This window comes from Wyeomyia smithii, chromosome 2 (assembly GCF_029784165.1).
Source record: "Wyeomyia smithii strain HCP4-BCI-WySm-NY-G18 chromosome 2, ASM2978416v1, whole genome shotgun sequence".
Lineage (NCBI taxonomy): Eukaryota > Metazoa > Arthropoda > Insecta > Diptera > Culicidae > Wyeomyia > Wyeomyia smithii.
Window position 1 is genome coordinate 241,383,413 of NC_073695.1, and position 19,271 is coordinate 241,402,683.

The following is a 19,271-nucleotide window of genomic DNA, read 5'->3' on the forward strand; positions in this document are numbered from 1 at the left end:
CAGATTTCACTAGAAATGTTTCGCTCGCTCGCTTGAAGGAATTTTCGCCTGCTTCCGGACTGTTTGGTGTGCGAGTGTGCGTGGATGAGCGGAAGCGGCACGGGGTACGGGGGTTGTTCTGATGGTCGGTAATAAACGAGAAAAGGACAAACCAAAGGCAAATGGAAAATCACGAAAACTGGAACTGTATTTGACACACTATTTTGGCTGTCCTGATTTCGCAGTTGCTGGTTAGGGAGTTTTGGGTTGAATGTTTCACGAAAATGTGTCCAAATTTGATGTTTAATGAACAGGAAATCTAGATTATATTTTATTTTATTTTCTGCAGAAGGAAAAATCTCAATCGAACGTGAGTGTGTGCTTTATTAGAAAATTGATTTCCCAGTGGTGGCGTGAGAGAATTTTCACCATTCAGCTGCTTGCTATGCGACCGAACGCAGGCAGCCGAAGCATTGCCGAACGGGGCGGGCGAAACCGAAGCAACCCGGCTGGTCGTTCGGTTTGTTCGGTTCGCTACTCGTAGGAAGAGCGAGAGCATACGAAAAGCATGGAGAAAACAAATCGACTCCTTGCGGAGAGGCAACATAATTCGCTCGATAGGGCACCCATCTTTTCGGTTTATGTTTTGATCATAACCGTAGGGAAAAGCGAATTGTAGGCGCTATGCTGAGCTAAGAGCGAAAGAGCATAAGAGAGTCAGAGTGGCTCTCCCGGCGAACGGAACGGAGCGCTGGCGAAAAAAGCCTGCTTTCGCTGTTTATTTTCATTCGCTTCGGGCCGTCGTTAGTTTGCATCGTACGCTTCCCGAGTGTGGAAGGTTGAAATTATCGTGTGCTCTTCGATCGCGAGTGCTCTGTGTGTGAGGCTCTTGGGTGTTTTATCGCTTGGACGGTCGCCCAAGAAATAGCAAAAAAGCAACTGTGCCTGTGCAGAAGAAGTGCGGAGAAGAGAAAAAGAAAAAAATAAACACTACCCACAGTGGAAGAGCCTCCGAGCGTTTCTTTTTTCGCGAATCGGGCGTTCGCGTGTGTTCAAAGTGAGTGTTATTCATACGTCAAATATTTTCCCCGTGCATCCTGGGCTCGGTTGTCATAGCCTAGTTTTTGCGTTCGAAAGTTTTCTCGATTTTCTATTCATGGCGAACTGTCAATGAAAGACTCACCGAAAGGAACTTGAAGGAGCCAGCAGGAACATACCAGCGAAGCCGCACACACAGCCAACAGTCGCTGAACGGCTGGCTGCTTTCAGCAGGCAGGAACATTGTGTGTGTTATAAAACACCCCGAAAATCAATGAAAATTTGTGCTCCTCGGGTGGCTCTCGTGCGCTCGTTGGGCGCTTGATTGCGTCAGGAACGGGGGGTTCCGCGTTTCGCAAGATGAATCCTGGTGCGCTATCGTAATTTAGTGTCAACTGCTGCAGGTGTTATAGTTTTTTTTTTCTTCTATTTTCCTGTCTACCGATCAGCAGATGATTAGTTAGTGCGCGGTAGGAACGACGGTGCGGATCATCGCCGTGTGTAGCCCCGCAGAGAAGGGAAAACTTGTGCGAGAAAGAAAATTGGCAATTTCAACGTAGAAAGAAAAAGAAATAAATATTGGTTTATAGTGTGTGTTATCAGCAGCAGGGTGTCCTGAGGCACCAAAGTGCAGAAGCAAGAGCCATATTTATTCCGTGAACAGCTAGTTTAGTTGTCCGATGCTGGATTGAAAGAAAGAAAAAAAAACAGGAGCCGAGAAAAATTCAGTCAAAGGAAGCAAAGTGGAAAAAAAAACTTTACCCGAAGCAAACGAGTTGCCGGAAGTGTTGTCCTGACAGGGGTTGCATCAGCAGCACCAGCAACAGCAGCAGCCGGATCCGGAACGAGATTCGAATGCGACGTGTTGTGACTCGGTGTGTGCGCCTCTTCTAGCGAGGATTAATGTGCAAGCGTAATCAGAAAGTGAGTGTTTATATTTGCTCTGGCTGGTGTTTACTCCTTGACAGGTCCTACGGGGTTGGGATTTATTGCCCCTGCGGGGTCGCTTCTGATAGGATGTTTCTCGATATGTACTTAGTCAGTGTTTAGTTGAGCACTATTTTAAATCTGAAAAAGGGCATGTTTTCAGTTGAAATGTGTATCGTAAATGCAGCTTTAGGTTTGACAGAAGAAATTACAATTTTCTCGATCTAAATCAGTAACAATGAGGGTTAGTAAAACATATCACCTCCTGCCGCTAAAGAAGGAAGAGTAAATGAATCAAGAATAAATTTTTGACTGAATGAGCCAGAGCTGGGGGAGACAATCGGGCTACGATCAAAATACAATTTGGAATGGAGTCCAACAACAACAAAATCACAGTCAAATTCGATGCGAGAAATTGTGTGTATCAACGTAGAAGAAAGTAAAGAAAAACAAAACAAAAATCCACCAGAGGTCTCATCGAAATCATCTGTGGTTGCAATTCCTGAAAAAATGTTTATAAAAAGTAGAAGGGTATGTTCCTAAGTGCACAAACGTAAGCTTGACGTAGAACTAATGGTTTCAAATCCATTGGCCACGACTCAACAATTCGAGCAGTTCAACTTCAGTTTAGAAGTGTTCTAGTTATGTGAGACTGCGGGAATGCAATTCTACAGCTGTTTTGAGTTAATGCTGCAAAGTTTTCGAACTGCATGATGAAAATGACAAAATAACATTTTCATTATCTCAAGTTGACTGCTCTTCAGTGTAACCCGTGTAAATTTTCAGTAGAAATCATGTCAGTGAAAAATGTGAGATGTCAGATAAGTACCGACATCCTCACCGGCATTGATATCGCTAAAGTAACACAGCGTGTACGAAATCATAGTAATGCTGCCGGTCATTATTATCACTATCATCTAATTGGAGCTGAAAGTGTTAGCTCGTTCTATGAAAATTGAAAATCACAGTTTCTAGTTTCACTGAATGACAATTCCTGAAAATTTTCAGCCCTGGTTTTGACAAGAAAAATGCATCTTTCTGCATTTAACATAAATGGGGATTTAATTTTTGTGGAAAAAGTTTTAATACAAAAATAGTGAGCACACCTTAGCCAAGCTGAAATTCATGAGAAAATAAGATCTAACAAACAAGTGAAATTTAAAATTGCAAATTTATTAGCTTGTTCGTTCGCTTTAAATATTGTTAGTAAAATGATTGTGTGTTTTTACACGGTAGATAATTTATTTATACGTTACTTTTTGCTGTGATATTCCTAAAATTGCAGTGAGAATTTGGCAATGTCATGTGAAAAATTTGAGTCAGATACCCTACTGTTGTGGATGTGATCAAAAAAATGTCAAAATAGAGCTGAAATTGGCAAAATTTCAACGAACATTTCAATGGAAGGACAATTCAATACTTGCTGGTTTATGGTAGATGGATATATTTACTGAATGTTCGTAGAAATATAATGCTGACATTTGCAAAACAATCACCGAGTTCAATCAGCTGTTGGGAAGTTTATCAAGATATATTCAGTATGTACATTACGTTGTGATTGATTTAAACTATGTGAATATGGGACAGTAATAATAAGAATTAACAGGCATCATTTATGCTTACAAAAAGTCTTGTTCTTTCAAAAATCTACTGAATGAATTTTTCTCATGTTTTAAAATATTTGTTACAAGATTACTATCAGTTTTATATAGGGTATTGAACGTCTACGGCTTGTTTTCTGCAGCATTCTCATGCAAAAAGCTGCTTAAGACGTTCGATATCCTACTTTACACAATTTATTATGATTTTATGTGATTCTTGTGAAGTTTGTTGGATAGTTTTAGTACCGATCCACATCGGGATAGCCGGAAATGAAGAAGCAAAAAAAGCTATTAGGAAACGCGAAAACTCTGATCAGGAATCAGTTCCTGCATTGTATAGTTTAGAATATCGCAATTTAATTCTACATTGTTGATCGTTGCATGGTTGAATTGATGTCGACTCTAGAATCCAGCTTTCGGTCCACAATCAATTTAAAATTTTCTAAGTCAGATTATCATGGAATGGATTTTTTATCACGCCAATAAATGATTTTTCGAATTAAGGACTTATTCCTGTTTCTTGACATTTTGATACACAAAACCAGCTTTCGACTATTTTACCGCTATTGAGAATAACTTCCCTGGTTCGTAGGATGGAAGAATCCAATTCAATAGAGAGATTTAATAGGACATCTTCATGGATCTGTTTTGATTCTTTCTAAACATTTTCGCCCCACACTCGCCAGATTAGCCGGATTTGGTCTGTGCACTGATAAATGAACCAACCATTTTTATTGTAAACATAGAAACTGCTTGCACCTACAGTTGTTTACATCCTTAGATGCTCTGCGGTTAAATTGTTTATTCTTTACCTATTTCACAAGAACCAACTTAAATTTACCCCGACTGCGTTGGAGGAATAAATTAGACCGAAAATTACCTGCCGATTTTCGCCAGTGATGGCATGAACTCGTGCAAAGTTGAACTGAGTAACACTTTTCCAGATTTGAATTCAACTTGAATCTGCTTCCTCTCGATAGTTTGAGTTTTTTCTTTGCACCACACACTCTGATCGATTGAGTTTAAATGCATACAATGAATGCAGTGCACGATGTATTCAACGATGCAGCCGATGCACAGTGGTCCAATAAGGCAAAAAGTGGAACTTAATTCCATAGCGCCTTTCAACTTCATCCTAGCTTAATAGTGTCTTCGGAGCAATTGTTTGTATGAATGACCCGCATAATTGCAAATTATCAAAAAATATGAAAAGTTTACTTTACTGAAACTAAAAAATTTAACTTTTTTGTGTTAAGAGATAGAAGAATAGTTTATTCAGCAAAGTTGTAGAAAATTCAAAAATATGAAACTTTGTTGAACAAATGAAAATCCTATCTCTTTTCGGTACAAAGTTATAAAGTACACTACATGGAACTTATTTAAAAGTTAGTTTTTTGTACTTAACTTTTGTTAGTTGCATTTTACACGAAAGTGTAGTTCGGAGGAATTGTTACGACACATAAAACTCACATTTTTGCCGAAGACCATATATCTCCAGGACTTTTCCTTACAAAGTTATACCATATTTTAGATTATTTTCTTGTTCTTAAAGTTATCGAAAAAATATGCTGAAATGTACTACATCTTTGTAAGGATAAGTCCTGGAGATGTGTGACCTTCAACAAAAACGTGTGTTTTGTATGCCCAAATGCTTCTTTAGAACAACGTTTTCTTGTAAAATGTAACTAACAAAAGTTAAATACAAAAAACTAACTTTTAAGTAACTTTTACATGAAATACTCTGTAACTCTGTTCCCAATGAAGATAGAAATTTTGTTTGTTCAACAAAGTTTCATATTTTTGTATGTTCTGAAAATTTGCCGAATAAACCATTCCTCTATCTCTTAACACAAAAAAGTTAGAATATTTAATATATGAAAACCTACTGTAACATATGCTCGCCGTACTCTAAAATGAGTGGATTGGGACAAATGGAACCTGAAGAAGTTTATAGTACTTCAGCTTAACTGCGAGGAAAAATATTGACATCATGATTCCACTTGCCCCTTTTTAACCTATACGTTCTTGAAGTTATCGAAAAAATAAGCTAAAATATGATGTAACTTTGTAAGGAAAAGTCCTGGAGATATATGGTCTTCGGCAAAAATGTGTGTTTTGTGTGTCCTAATAATTCTTCCGAACTACACTTTCGTGTAAAATGCAACTAACAAAAGTTAAGTACAAAAAACTAACTTTTAAATAAGTTCCATGTAGTGTACTTTATAACTTTGTACCGAAAAGAGATAGGATTTTCATTTGTTCAACAAAGTTTCATATTTTTGAATTTTCTACAACTTTGCTGAATAAACTATTCTTCTATCTCTTAACACAAAAAAGTTAATTTTTTTAGTTTTAGTATAGTAAACTTTTCATATTTTTGACAATTTGCAATTATGCGGGTCATTCATACAAACAATTGCTCTGAAGATACTATTAAGCTAGGATGAAGTTGAAAGGCGCTATGGAATTAAGTTCCACTTTTTGCCTCATTGGACCACTGTGCGATGATGTGACGCGATGAGTTTTGTTTTCAGATCGAATTTATGCTTTTAAAGGACAATACAACAAACTGTTGCAGCAGACGCGGCGCGAATTTCATCGCAATTCGATTTTAATGCAATTGTTAGGCAGGATTCAAACTCAAATCTAACTCAAGTGTACTGTACTGTTAGTAGGGTTTACGTGCAAACCGAAAATAAATGTGCAAGCAAGTTTTAAAACTCACTTGGATACGAGTGCGAAGTCAGCGACTACTCTGATTTTCGCTCATCTCGTTTGCACACGAATTGACGTAACTGAAAAACGATTCGTTCTCTGTGAAATTGGTTTGACTTCCTGAAATTGAAACTGAATTTTTTTCTGAAAGTAAATTTCTATAGCCGCAGTACCTTCTGATGTGGTAACCCGATTTTTTATTAAATTTAATATATTTCAACGTAAACTTTAGTGTGGCAAAGGTCATCGTCTTAAAGAAAGATTTTCTGCTCAAAATTTTCTAAGACCCCAAAAAGTCATTTTTTTCTAAAAAAAAATTTCCCTGATAACACCAGATTCGGACGTTTCATGCATTTCTAAAACATTTGGCATCAAAAAAATATTTTCGACCTGTGCCTTTTTTGCCTCGTTCAAAAAAGAGAAACTTTGTCCGCTTTGAGGCACGTCTTCCCGAAGTCCGATTGAGCTGAAATTTCGAATGGGTACTCTTTTCGAGAAAACGAAATTTTTGAGCTATACTTCCAAGCGAAATTCAAAGGTAAAATTTTTCCCATATATTCCAAAATCTGTCCACGTGGTATGTGGATGGCCCCTAACTGTACGGACAATTTTTTCGCCTGAATTTTAGGATTTTTTTGACAATATTACGATTCTATCAAATACAATATTTTTTAAGTTGTTTCTATCGGTAAGCTAAGCAGAGGACATATTTATTAAACGAATGATACAAATTGTTGTTTCTTTAGTTTTATTTTATGCCTGTTTTTTGTTGTATTTTTTGACACAGTGTATTTAAACAGATACGAACAATTTCAGTATCAAACTCATAAAAAACGGTTCAATTAACCTAGCGTTTTGGGTTTTATTTTATGTGGAAATGATCGGTAATCTGATCCAGGTTTCAATATTATACTTCGAAATGGTTTTTCGAAACTATTTGGTGGCAAACGTTGTGTTGCGATTAACAATAAAAATAATTGTTAGGTTTGTCATATCAGAGCGCATACTTCCACGATACGCAATAGTGTGACGCAAGTAGTGAAAAGTAGAATTATCATTATCCTAAATATCAATAGAGCAGACTAAATTCATATTTCCAATCTTGCCTTTAGTCGTAACAAATATCTCTACTGGATTAGATTGTCTTTTTTTTTTGTTAGGGAGTAAGAATTACGTTGTCCATTGATGTGAACTTTTGTAATATATCCAAGTCAATTGCTATACGTGTCCCCTTGCAAAATACAATGACCACTATTGTTGAGTGATCAGGTACCTGCACCGACACGCTCCCAATCAGGTGAAATATGGTTTATGGAGCCAATCACCTTCCCAGGATTCAAAGACCAAATCTCTTTGGGCTCTAAACAGCCACTGCCAAGAAACCTTGATCTGCGTTTAAATAATGCACCACAACTGCAAAGCAGATGTTCCGATGTCTCGCTTTCCATATTACAAAAGCGACAGATATCATCCTGAACCCGGCCAATGTTCTTTAAATGATATCTACTCGGACAGTGCCCCGTTACTAGGCCGACGTATGTACAAAGAGCACTTTTGTTGAGCTCTACGAGCTTTTTCGAATGATTCCCGTTTGGTGTTATCTTTGAGATTGGGAACACTTTTTGACATCCAACCAATTGGTTATCACCTTTTCTTCCTCCCAGCGTTTAAGCTCCATTTTCACTGCACAGTTTGATATACCGCAGAAAGGTTCTGGGCTGTCTTAATAGAAGGCAGATTTTTGCCAAGTGTGATAACGTTGCACTTGTGGTTCAAAGGCAAAGCTCTATTTTTCTCATATCTGCTTGCACGATGTTTACCCGAGACATATCGTCAGTTGAATTCAAAAAAAAATTGACGCAAATTTTCAAACGCGTTTTTCTCGAAACTATGAATTTTGAGTTGTGCCAGTATTAAATTAAACTGACGATATGAGTTCATTTGAAACTGGAAACTTGGTGTTTTGAAAGTTTTTATGCAGCTAGTGTTTGAAATTCGTTGAGTGAAATATTTCTGAATACTCCGGGGGAACTGAGAGATATTTGAACGTTTGGTTTAAATCTCTTTGGTATGCGAATCATCGGTAATAATTAAAAATCTTGCTTGAAAATGCCCCTAATTATTCTACTGCATCAGAATCCTAGATCGGGGTCAAGTTCGATGCACTTCAGTTGCCTCCAAGACCAAAGTGGCGCCTTTAGAACCACAGACTGGAACTCATGGCAGCCGTAATCGGAGCTCGCCTAAGAAAAACGGTCGAGGAAAGTCACATACCGCTTTTTGGAGTGACTCTAGTGCCGTTAGAGCGTGAATAAAATCGGATTAGAGGCGATTTTTACGTAGCCTTTTGGGTGTACGAAATTTTGACTCTATCGAGCGCTGATCAATGAAGATGGATTCCAATTCGTCTCAACCCACAAAGTGGAATGGAGTACACAATTTCCACACGACACAAAAAACGAGTGGCTCAAAGATTCGCGAACAGTAAGCAAAACAACAGATGAGTGATGTCCCGCATACGTTTTCCGCAGATTTTGTATTACAACCGACAGTGAAATTTGAAAAATTTTCGAAATAGAAATGTTTGCTTCGAAGCTAGCGTGCGGCCACCGCACACTTTCCAAAGCTGCAAAAACGTGATCGAAATTAATTTGACCCAAAAATATTGATTTTAGAACCGTAACGGTTTCAGCAAAGTTGTTTCATTAATTATTCTCCATGTTATGGAAGTTACAATTCCATGATTAATCCACTCAACAGTGAGAAACGAGTTTTATTTTTCTCATTTTGGAATATAAAAATCCACTTTGTTCAGCAAAGTTGTAGAAAATTTTAAAAGAAACAACTTTGTTGAAGACATCATACCTCTATCTTTTTATTCAAATGGACTTTTGTGGAGTTTTCTACAGATTGCTATTAAAAATCTTTTTTCGCTATTTAACTTTTTATAGTGATTTTCTATAATTTTCGAATGTTCTATAAAATTATTTGCTACAACAAAGCAAATAATATCTCCGAAGAAAGTTTAGTTTTATATCATATATATCTTAGGTTGTTGACGATTTTTACTAGAATAATGCGCTAATTTACATTAATTACTTTTAACTAAAAATATAATGCTTTTGGAGTAATAATGTCTTTAGTAAAGTTGTTCTATTAATTATTCTCCACTTTGTAGAAGTTAGAATTTTGTGATTAATCTACCTAAAAGTGAGAAATGAGTTTTATTTTTCTCATTTTTGTATATAAAAATCCCCTTTGCTGAGTAAAGTTTTAGCACATTTTGTAAGAAACAACTTTGTCGAAGACACTATACTTGTATCTGGTCATTTAAATGAACTATTGTGAATCTCTAGACTATCTCTAGAATGCCCCTAAAATCATTTTTTAATATAACTTTTTTTAGTGATTTTCTACAATTTTTCAATGTCCTACAATTCTTTTAACTACAATAAAACACACAAGTTCACCGAAGAAAGTTTATTTATATCTCTCAAGCTTATTTAGTTATTGGAGGTTTTTATTAAAATAATGCACTTATTTATTTACAAATATCTGCACAGGAGACAGCGAGAGACAAATTCCTATATCTGTACTAAATGACATTTTTCTTATACTTGAATAAAAAAAAAGGTTTTATTTGCAGATTTTAAAGATATCTGTTAGTAAATTAGTGCATTGTTTCAATAAAAATCGTCAATAACCGACAAAATATGAGAGATAAAAATAAACTTTCTTGGATGAAATTGTGTGTTTTGTGATAGTAAACAATAATGTAGAACATTGGAAAATTGCAGAAAATCACCACTAAATGTTATATTTAAAAAAGTGATTTTTAGGGGCCATCTGTAGAAACCTCCACAAAAGTCCATCAAAAAAGGCAGATAGAAATATGGTACCTTCGAGAAAATTGTTTCTTATAAATGTGCAACAACTTTGCCGAGCAAAGTGAATTTTTATATGCAAAAATAAAAAAAGTAAAATTCACTTCTCACTGTTAAGTGGATTAATCACAAAATTTCAACCTATATAAAATGGAGAACAATTAATGGATCAACTTTTTTGGAGGTACTATGGCTCTTAAAACTGGTTTTTTGGGCCAAATAATTTCGATCACATTTTTGCAGCTTTGAAAACAGTGTACACCGCCTTGAAAACCAGTGTTTTAGTGGAGAGTTGAATCTATGAAGAGATGAACTACATAATGCAGAAAGCCATACACTCTTTTATTGCTCGTAAAGGAGCCCCACGAGAAATTTTTGCTGAAAACTCCAGAAAAGTTTAAATAAAATGAACGCATAACTGGGTAATAGTTTTACGGACGGCTGCTGGGAAAGAATGGTACGATCTGTGAAAATTGGGAGTTCTTTCGATTGGAACCATGCTTGATGAGGATGAGGAAACACATGAATAGATCTCGCCTTTTGATTTTCGTTCCGCTGGCTCCGAAGACGCGGAATTACTAAACCCAAAACCATTTTCTAATGCTCAGCTCAAATGGGGTCCAACAGTCGGTTAAGAGTCTAATTGATAAGAGAGCTACAATCTTAGCTGATTGATTAGTTTAATTGAAGCAAAAACTATCATCGCTATCTAAACTGAGATAATCGTAGTCGGCAGCGAGGATAAAAAATTTGCTTTAGTTTTTAAGTCATCAGATATAATTGGCGCCGTTAAACATTAAATTGTATTTGTGCCGTGTCAAATAAATGTTATGTGAAGAAAAAAAAAAAAATAAACTGAGATAAATTAGCAGGAGAGCGAATCGCCAGTAAAAGCACTTCATACTATTGTTACAAAACTAAAGATATGTTGTAGCAAAAAAATATTTCACTAGTGGCATTTCTTGATGATGAAGGGGCATTTGATAATTCCTTCCATGACCCGATGACACATGGTTTCGACCAAGGTTGTCAACCGATAATTCATCGTTAACGCCGATAACGATACCATCTGTTATCGTTATCGACGATGACGCTTACGTCTTCAGACATTATCGTCATTGTCAAAGACGATAGCTACTGGACGGTATCGAATCAATAACGTTTGTTTGTTACAACCACTGCCATACCATCTTTTGCTTTATTAGATATATCGTTTAGACGCATTTTAAATGCAAATATGACAATGCTACATACCTTACTATTCGAATTTGTGCTTCAGAAAGCGCCTTATAAGTTAAAACAATCAAAACTGAGACATTTATTTTCCTAATGAGAAGCGAAACATGAACAAATAAGGAAAAGTTTCTTCCAGTTGCCTAGTGATGTTTCGTCTCCAACCCTCCGAAGTGAAAAAAAAACATTTCCTCACCCCATGCCTGCTTTTTGATCAAATCGTTTCACACAATGTTTAAAGACGCTATCGTCATCGTCAATAACGATACCATACGTTATCGGTAACGGCGATGATGATTATCGACGATAATCTATCGTATTAACAACTTTGGTTTCGACAATTGCATTATTCATTGGATAAGCGAGATGTTATCAAAACAAGAAAGATCAGCTAAATTTCAAAGCTCCTTCATTTATTTATTTTATTCTATTTTCTAATATTCATTCGACTCAGGGAATTGGTGGCTGGGAAAAAGTACATAGTAGTTTTCAAAGTGGCATCTTGATAACAGGAAGTTTACATGCATACGAAAATCCTTTTCTATAAAATAAATTTATACAAACAAACAATTATAAGTCTAGAGCTGAAAATAAGAAGGTTGTCCATTCAAGTTGTACTCACTTGCGAGATGTCGGATGGGTTCATGCAGACCATAATTAGTATGTTGCGGAAGTAACTGTTGGAGTCGCCGATGCATGATTTTGTATGTAGCTCTTACAATGATGTCTGTCCGTCGCCGTTCTAATGCTGTTATACCAACCAGCGAACAGAGATCCTCTTAGGGCGGCAGCATATCGGGGTTTCTCCATGGCAGGGTGTGGTAAATCCTTCGGACAAACAGCTTTTGCACACATTCGATACGTTCGCTCCAAAACTTGTAATATGGGTCCCACATGGTGAAGACAGACTCCAGTATGGAACGTACCAGTGAACAATAGAGGGTTCTCAAGGTACCAGGATCATAAAGTTCTTTGCCAGTTCCTATTACTAGGCCTATACGTCGGTTAGTTTCATTGAGATGTAACGCCACCTAAATGTAAGTTTAGCGTCATGTATAATACCAAGATTAGGGACAACGTCACAATGCGTCAAGTTCCTTCCAGCAATGTGATAATCATGAGGATAGTACACTAGTCGGCATATGATCAAGGCGGCACCAATCGGTTGAAAGGCAATTAGCTCTTGAAGTCTAGTGCAGTCGTCGTGAGATTACAGATTTTAGTATCGTTAGTTGATAAATAAGAAGAGTAGATGTCCTACAATGCTGCCTTGAGGTACTCCGGAGTTGCTACGGAACCAGCTAGATTGGTTGTGACATACCCAGTTTAATGGCAGTTTTGCGATCACGATAATTTTGATTCATGTCTGGAAAGGAAAATAAAGTGAATTTCAGGAGGTTAGTCGTCACGGATCTGCAAGAGTTAAACCATGCTGCTGATCGTAAACTACGATCTCCATAACTTTTGAGCAGAAGCAGAGGGATGAAATTCCACGATAATACTTCTCATTGTGACTCTTTTTGAAAATCGGGAACAGCTACGGGGGAATTGTTGACACTGCAGAGAAATGTTGAAAAAATGCCAATGGAGATTTTTAGGGCCTCATGGCAGTTTTCTTTAAAGATAACCCGGAAGCCATCAGGTCCAGGGCGATAAAACTGTTTCAGATCACTGATAGATTTCACAACATCCTCGTTTGTAACTCTGAAGGTATCTGTGAGGAACAAATCGCTGGGAACAGGCAGCAGAGCATCGGTAATATCATCATCAGTGGTGCAATTGCTATTGAAAACGTTAACAAAATCCTCAGTAAATAAATTACGTTTACTTTTTCACGTAATGTCCTCTTTGTGTTTCGTGTTTACAAATTCCCAAAATTCTCCAGAACTAAAGCGAAGATTACATTCGGTTTTTAGTACGAACAACTTATGGAGTCTCCTGTTCAACGCTTTATGAGATCTGGTTGCAGAGATGAAGCGAAATCGGTTGACAGAATTCTTGTACTACTGGTATGCGCAAAGAGCTGATTTTCGTAAACGACGAGGATAAACTCTAGGCACATTATGAACAATCAGTTCGTGCGTAATGGTAGTAAATTTTGACACAGCTTCATTTATATCGTTGCAGTAGGTAACTAAATTCCATCTCTTACATTAGTTTAAAAGACGTAGAAGGGTACCCGCAAGCAGGCGTTATATCTTCTCAACTGTAGTCTTTAATAGTTGATGATCTCCTAAAAAATAGCAGATAAAGGCTTTAAAATTGTTGGATTCACTGTCCACAAGCAATTTTAATATGATCTCTTATATGCCCACGTAGAAAATATAAACACTCAAATATTTGAATCGTGCCTGACAGCCAAGCAGCTTTAAATGCTTTAAAGTCTACGACATGCATATACAAAAATGTTCAATCACTCCAAACACTTGATTATGATAATCGAATAAATTCCTATTGGGATTCTGACCACTTTGGAATTCATGAAAACGAACCAACCGATGAACCTGCAGTACTTCGATTGTATTATCAGTTCTTAGGATCAGAAACCTTCTGTGGTTTATCCACTTTTCACTCAGAATGGAGCTGAAAGCATGAGAAGCTATTATGGTGGAGTCCAAATGGACAAACTCCTCATCGAAGCTGCATTTTTTAACAAAAGATATAAGTTCTCCATTGAAAAGCTATTAGAACCTTTTGAATTAATAGGACAACTCCTAGTATGGTCATGCGCTTTATGCAAAGTTTTATACTAGGCTGGACTAATGCTATTGGTCATACTATGACGACCACTTCCATTAGTGATACGTTATCCTCACTCATCAAGAATAAAATGGGTCAAAAAATGTAGAAAATTGATCGTTAACAAAAATACTCAACACGAAAAAACCTACACGATATTGAACAGAAAAAGAAGTTTTGGGCCCATAACCTACAACTAAAGCATATGTCATATTCTTTATTGTGTTTCAAACCTGTAAATTCATCTCTGCATCACCGCCACTAATTCCGATATGTGCCATAAAAAAATTCACCGTTGTCAAGCGAGAAAATCAAAAATGCAGATGAAATATTCATCTCGTGTATACAGCATATAGAAATGGAAAAAATGTCAATCCAATACATTTAATTGTCAGAATTAATTATGAACGAATGACTGTCAACCGCTCCCACACACACACACTCTCTCTCTCCTCCCCATTTCACTTACTATTCCTTCGAAATAACCGAATCGGTTCCGTCCCGATTCCGATTTCCGAATATCTCGGCCGAGGAGCGGTCCATCTGCGGAAAATCTCATTTTCCTGCTAGCCTTTCCGGCTTTGCTTTCGCCGCCATTCAAGCCATCATTCCGCCAGCCATCCTCGCCGACGATTCGAGCAAACAAATTGGAAAAGCCCGCAGTCAGCGAAAAATGGCTGTAAATAAATGGGAGGAAAATTCGAAACTATTCCCGTGTCCGATACTAGGGCCGAGTCTTCGGGCAAGCTGCTCGGGGAACTTTTTCCACTCGTTCCTTGGCTGTTGAAGCACAGCAAGCAAGCTGAGGGAAAAGTTAAAAACAAGAAAATTCTTTCCTAAAGAGTTGAAGTTTTCTTCGAGCGCTGTTGCGGGAGAACGGAGAACCGCTATAGAAATATGTGGCTAGCCGCAAGAAGCTCCGGTAGTACTGGGGAGTAAATTTTCCTTCCAACAGCAGACGGGAAATTGATGGTGGACGACAGTCGGAGTTCCGGCCCGAAGTTGAAGAGGGGCAAAACATGTATATAATATATCGAGAAAAAGTTTGATGATGACGCCGATGCTTTGCGAAAGATATCGGCAAAGTGCTTGCTGGGAAGTTTTCCGACTTTTTCTCACTTCCGCTCGATCGCAGTCTGGCCTTTAAACGAGTTCCCCGCGCTACGTGCCAATCATTGGCAAAAAGGTTACGTTACACTGCGATTGGATTGCTCTCGTCCGTCGTCGTGTGTCCACATTCTTCCCCCTTCCCACAAGCGCGGGTTTGCTACGATTTCAATCAAAGTTTTGCGGTGAAGTTTTACAGGGGGCTCAAAGCACAAGGATCTCTCTCAACCGGAGCCGGTGCAGTCCGGGAAGTGTGAGTGAAAAGGGACAATGGAACAAAGTATTAACGAGAAAGATAAATAAACATTGACATCGTCATCAATATTGGATGGAAACATCATGTTCTCGAGCTGTCTCGAACTGAAAACAAAACGGAGAATAGGAACGGGAGCATCGACAGGCAAGAGGTGCATGTGTGTAGAGTAGTGTAATAAATAATCAGAAGACGTCATCGTACACAAAACACACTGCAGGAACCGATGACGACAAAATAAATACGACAATTTATCCGGGTGGGATCGATTTGAGCGGAACAATAGGGTCACTCAACTTTCATTACCGTCCCTTAAACGTCAAACTTTGCGAGTCCTCATTTACTTTTAATATGGGAGTGCATTCGTGCGACAATGGCTGGCAAATTTAGCATAAAGGCTTCCGGAATTGTGCGTTCACTGTTCTGCCCCGTAACAATCCCAATCTCAACTCGAAAATGTATGAATATGTATTACCATAAATCTTGCTTGCTCTCGCGCACGGCTTGCCTCTTCATCTGTTCGGTTCGCAAACGGAAAGTTTGAATAAACATTTTCCCACTTGTGGGAAGACTTCATCTCGCGGGCCGAGCCGCCCAGCTCCATTTGTCCAAAAAAGGACACACGAAGAAACCGACCACCGCCCCACAGCGCAATAATTTTCCACAGTGCGCGTTCTGCTGCATTTGGAACCCGGCACGACCGCACTTGATCTCGTTTCCCCGCTAAGGAATGTGCCACCCGAGAGGAGCAGTATCTCCATTAAAACCATTACCAACCCACACAGAGCCGCGAACGCGGAAAAGCAAAACAATAAATCGATAAATAAACCTCGACGCCGAAAAACTGGGCCAAGTCGAATGCCAAAACCAAAAGCCAGCGGTGTAACAGTACCGCTGGCGACATCTATCCGTGAGAAATTTACTTCCGCAGCATCATCCTTTTTTGCTCCTTTTTCGCCCCGTGTCTCTTTTTTCTGGACTCTCCCTCTCTCTCTCGGCGGCGATAGATTTGCACGCGCTCGAAACAGATACCATCGCAGGAGGCCTTCTGCGATTGACACTCGCCAATTCGCCAACATTCTCTCAGAACGCGCACACACACACAAAGATACAAACCACCACACACCGCAGCAGTGTGTGCAGCAGTGTCGGAACCTTTCCGAGTCGCTCTAGTGGCCAACTGAAAGGACATGCTTTCGATTCGACAGAGGCGAAAGAGATTTTTTTCACCGCTTTTCCTTCTCAACCCACCCTTCTCGGCTTGTGGACGGACGAGGGTTATTTTTAGCAAAGAGAAACGATTTTGGGTAGATTCTTATTTATTATTTAGGCTGAACATGGATAAAAACTGGCGGCTGAACGTTTAAGGCGATCCTGTTAGGACAAACCGTTTTCCACCGTTTGTCTTCTATTTTTGGCCGTGGGAAAAAGTCAATAATTAACCCCGTCGTCGTCGTTTTTGGGAGCAAACTAATGAAAGAGTGTACAAGCCAAGGGAGACTGATTCGGCTGCTAGCAGGTTCCGAATTTAGTTGTGAATTGATTGAAAATCGATAGGGATTAGGGACCTTTTTCTGTCCGTCTCGTTGGGCAAGTTCGCGCGCCAACCCTGAAGAACGATGGATTAATTGAAAATCCCCCCTCAAGATTAATCTCTCGCGCCGCGGCATGACTCACACGAAACTTGCGACTAGAATAGGAGATTGATTATTGATTTTTGTTTGGGTTCAGTTGTTTTCTTTCGGGACTGCGAAGGTAACTCAATCCTGTGTGAAAAGGTATAAGCGTGTAAGCAGCAGGCAGCAAAACCGTCAGGTCAGGGCAATATAAATACTCTCCCGGGAGTGACGACGACGAAGACGACGACGGTCGATAACGGGCCGAAGGATACGGGACAGAGGAAACCGTCGTAAAAATTGATAAGATTCAGCCTGGCGCTAGAGGAAGGTACGCATTCCTCCGACACGCAGGTAGCCATGACTGGTCTGTGTAGAGTGAGTCACGGCTGACTAGATGTTGATCGGACGAGGACGAGACAAAATTCTCGACAATTGGTGAGACAGTTTAAAGTCTGATGCCTCTGCCCGAATAAACAAGTTTGGGATCTGTTGTGGGTAGTGAATTGTTTTTTTCTTCCTCGGGATAATGGAGGAAACAAATTACGAGCACCAACGACGACGACGCCCCGCAGAGGAAAGGTGGAAAACGATGACGAGATGTTGGTAAAACAAACGTATTTTTGCCCGGTACACTTGGCATCAGGATTATTGTTTTAGTCCGGGTTAATCCATCTCCGAGTTGGGATGTAGACATATTTTTTTTTATGCTGGTTCAACTGGAGTAAAATTTTGATCTCTTGATAATGCAACTGCTGCGAGATTCGAAATCAAATCTAGGTTTTTGAAAATTAAATAAATTAAATTCTTGATTTGAAATCTGGAAATGATTTAAACAGTATTATTATAATCCAGCAATTTTTGTCTGAACTGTGTTTTTATTCGACACAGATCCAACAAATAAAAAACTAGCCTGAAGCCAATAATGTTGTAAATGTATTTAACTTTTTGGTTGTGTTCAGTGCGAATACCTTCCACTAATGAAAACAGAATCACAAGATCGAAACGTTAGCGAACAACCTAAAAACCGTTCGATAGCTGATTCAATTTTATGTACGTAATTGCTTTATTTTTTATAAAAATTATTCTTTTATTTTTTGTTTCAATACAAATAAGTTGAAAAAAAAAACCTCAAAGGAATACCAAAAAAAAATATTTTCTTCGATTCAACAAAAGCCGACTAAAACTCGTTCTCAGATATGATTGTCTTCAGAAGCTACCTAAAACTCTCCCTAGAATAAGAAATTTTCATGTTTGGCATATTTTCTTACATATTTTCACGATACAGAATTAGACTATATTTTATGTGTAAGCTTTTATTTCGCAAAAAAGTACAATTTCAGCGCTTAACAAACTAAGGTTTAGTTAGAAAAATAAAAAAAAAATATGAATGAGAGTGATCGTTCACAAATACGGACTTGCCCTTAATCTAAGGATTATTTTCTGGGTTTTATGATTGTAGTTAACCTACTGGGTTTTCATCGTAATTACTGTTAGACTCTCAGGAAAAAAGATTTCCTGGAAGGTTACCATAACTCCACCAATAATTTATATTTGTATTGTTAGAAAATTATAACTTTAATGTAATGTTAGAAAATTATAACTTTAATGTAATTAAATTATCGCTGCACACCCCTCTAATTAAATTCAAGTTAAAAATTGACTATTTTATTTTTGTAAGAATCTTGATTTGCAAACCACAATTTTTATCAAAATAACCTCAAAAACAAAGTTTCTGTTCAGAAAAAGTGCATTGTGAAACTCATGAGATGCAGATTTATTCAAACATTTTGTTATTCAAAAGGATGAAAATTTCCCAACATTTTACCACGTTTGCTTGAGTAAAACTTTAAAAAAATTACAAAACAAAACTAAATACAAATTCTTAAAAAAACATTTTTAGTCAATTTATCTACACCAATTTGTTTCCTGAAAAAAGGCTGTTGGGGCCACGCACAATTGTGTCTGGTTTTTTCCAATACATTTAAAAAATATTAGGATTCGTGATTTAAGTCCAATTTAAACCAACAGACAGTGAAAAGCTACAAGTGAATTAGTTGCTTTTCATTTTTTCATGGCGTGAGGTACAAGAAGCGCTGCACACTGTTTCCAATGCTGTCAAAACGTGATCAAAATTATTTGACCCAAAAAATTGATTTTAGAGCCAACGTATCTTCAG

General features: G+C 38.0%; 1 protein-coding gene across 11 annotated transcripts in view; it reads left to right on the forward strand.

Moving 5' to 3' along the window:
- Positions 1-788: 788 nt before the first annotated feature.
- Positions 789-19,271, forward strand: part of LOC129721707 (teneurin-m) — a 440,502-nt gene continuing 422,019 nt past the window's right edge. For 9 of the 11 annotated variants that reach the window (XM_055674594.1, XM_055674598.1, XM_055674595.1 and 6 more), the window contains exon 1: positions 789-1,941. The gene's annotated coding sequence lies outside the window, so the exon portion shown is untranslated. The remainder of the gene's footprint in view (positions 1,942-19,271) is intronic. The other 2 variants (XM_055674597.1, XM_055674596.1) reach the window with 2 other exon arrangements.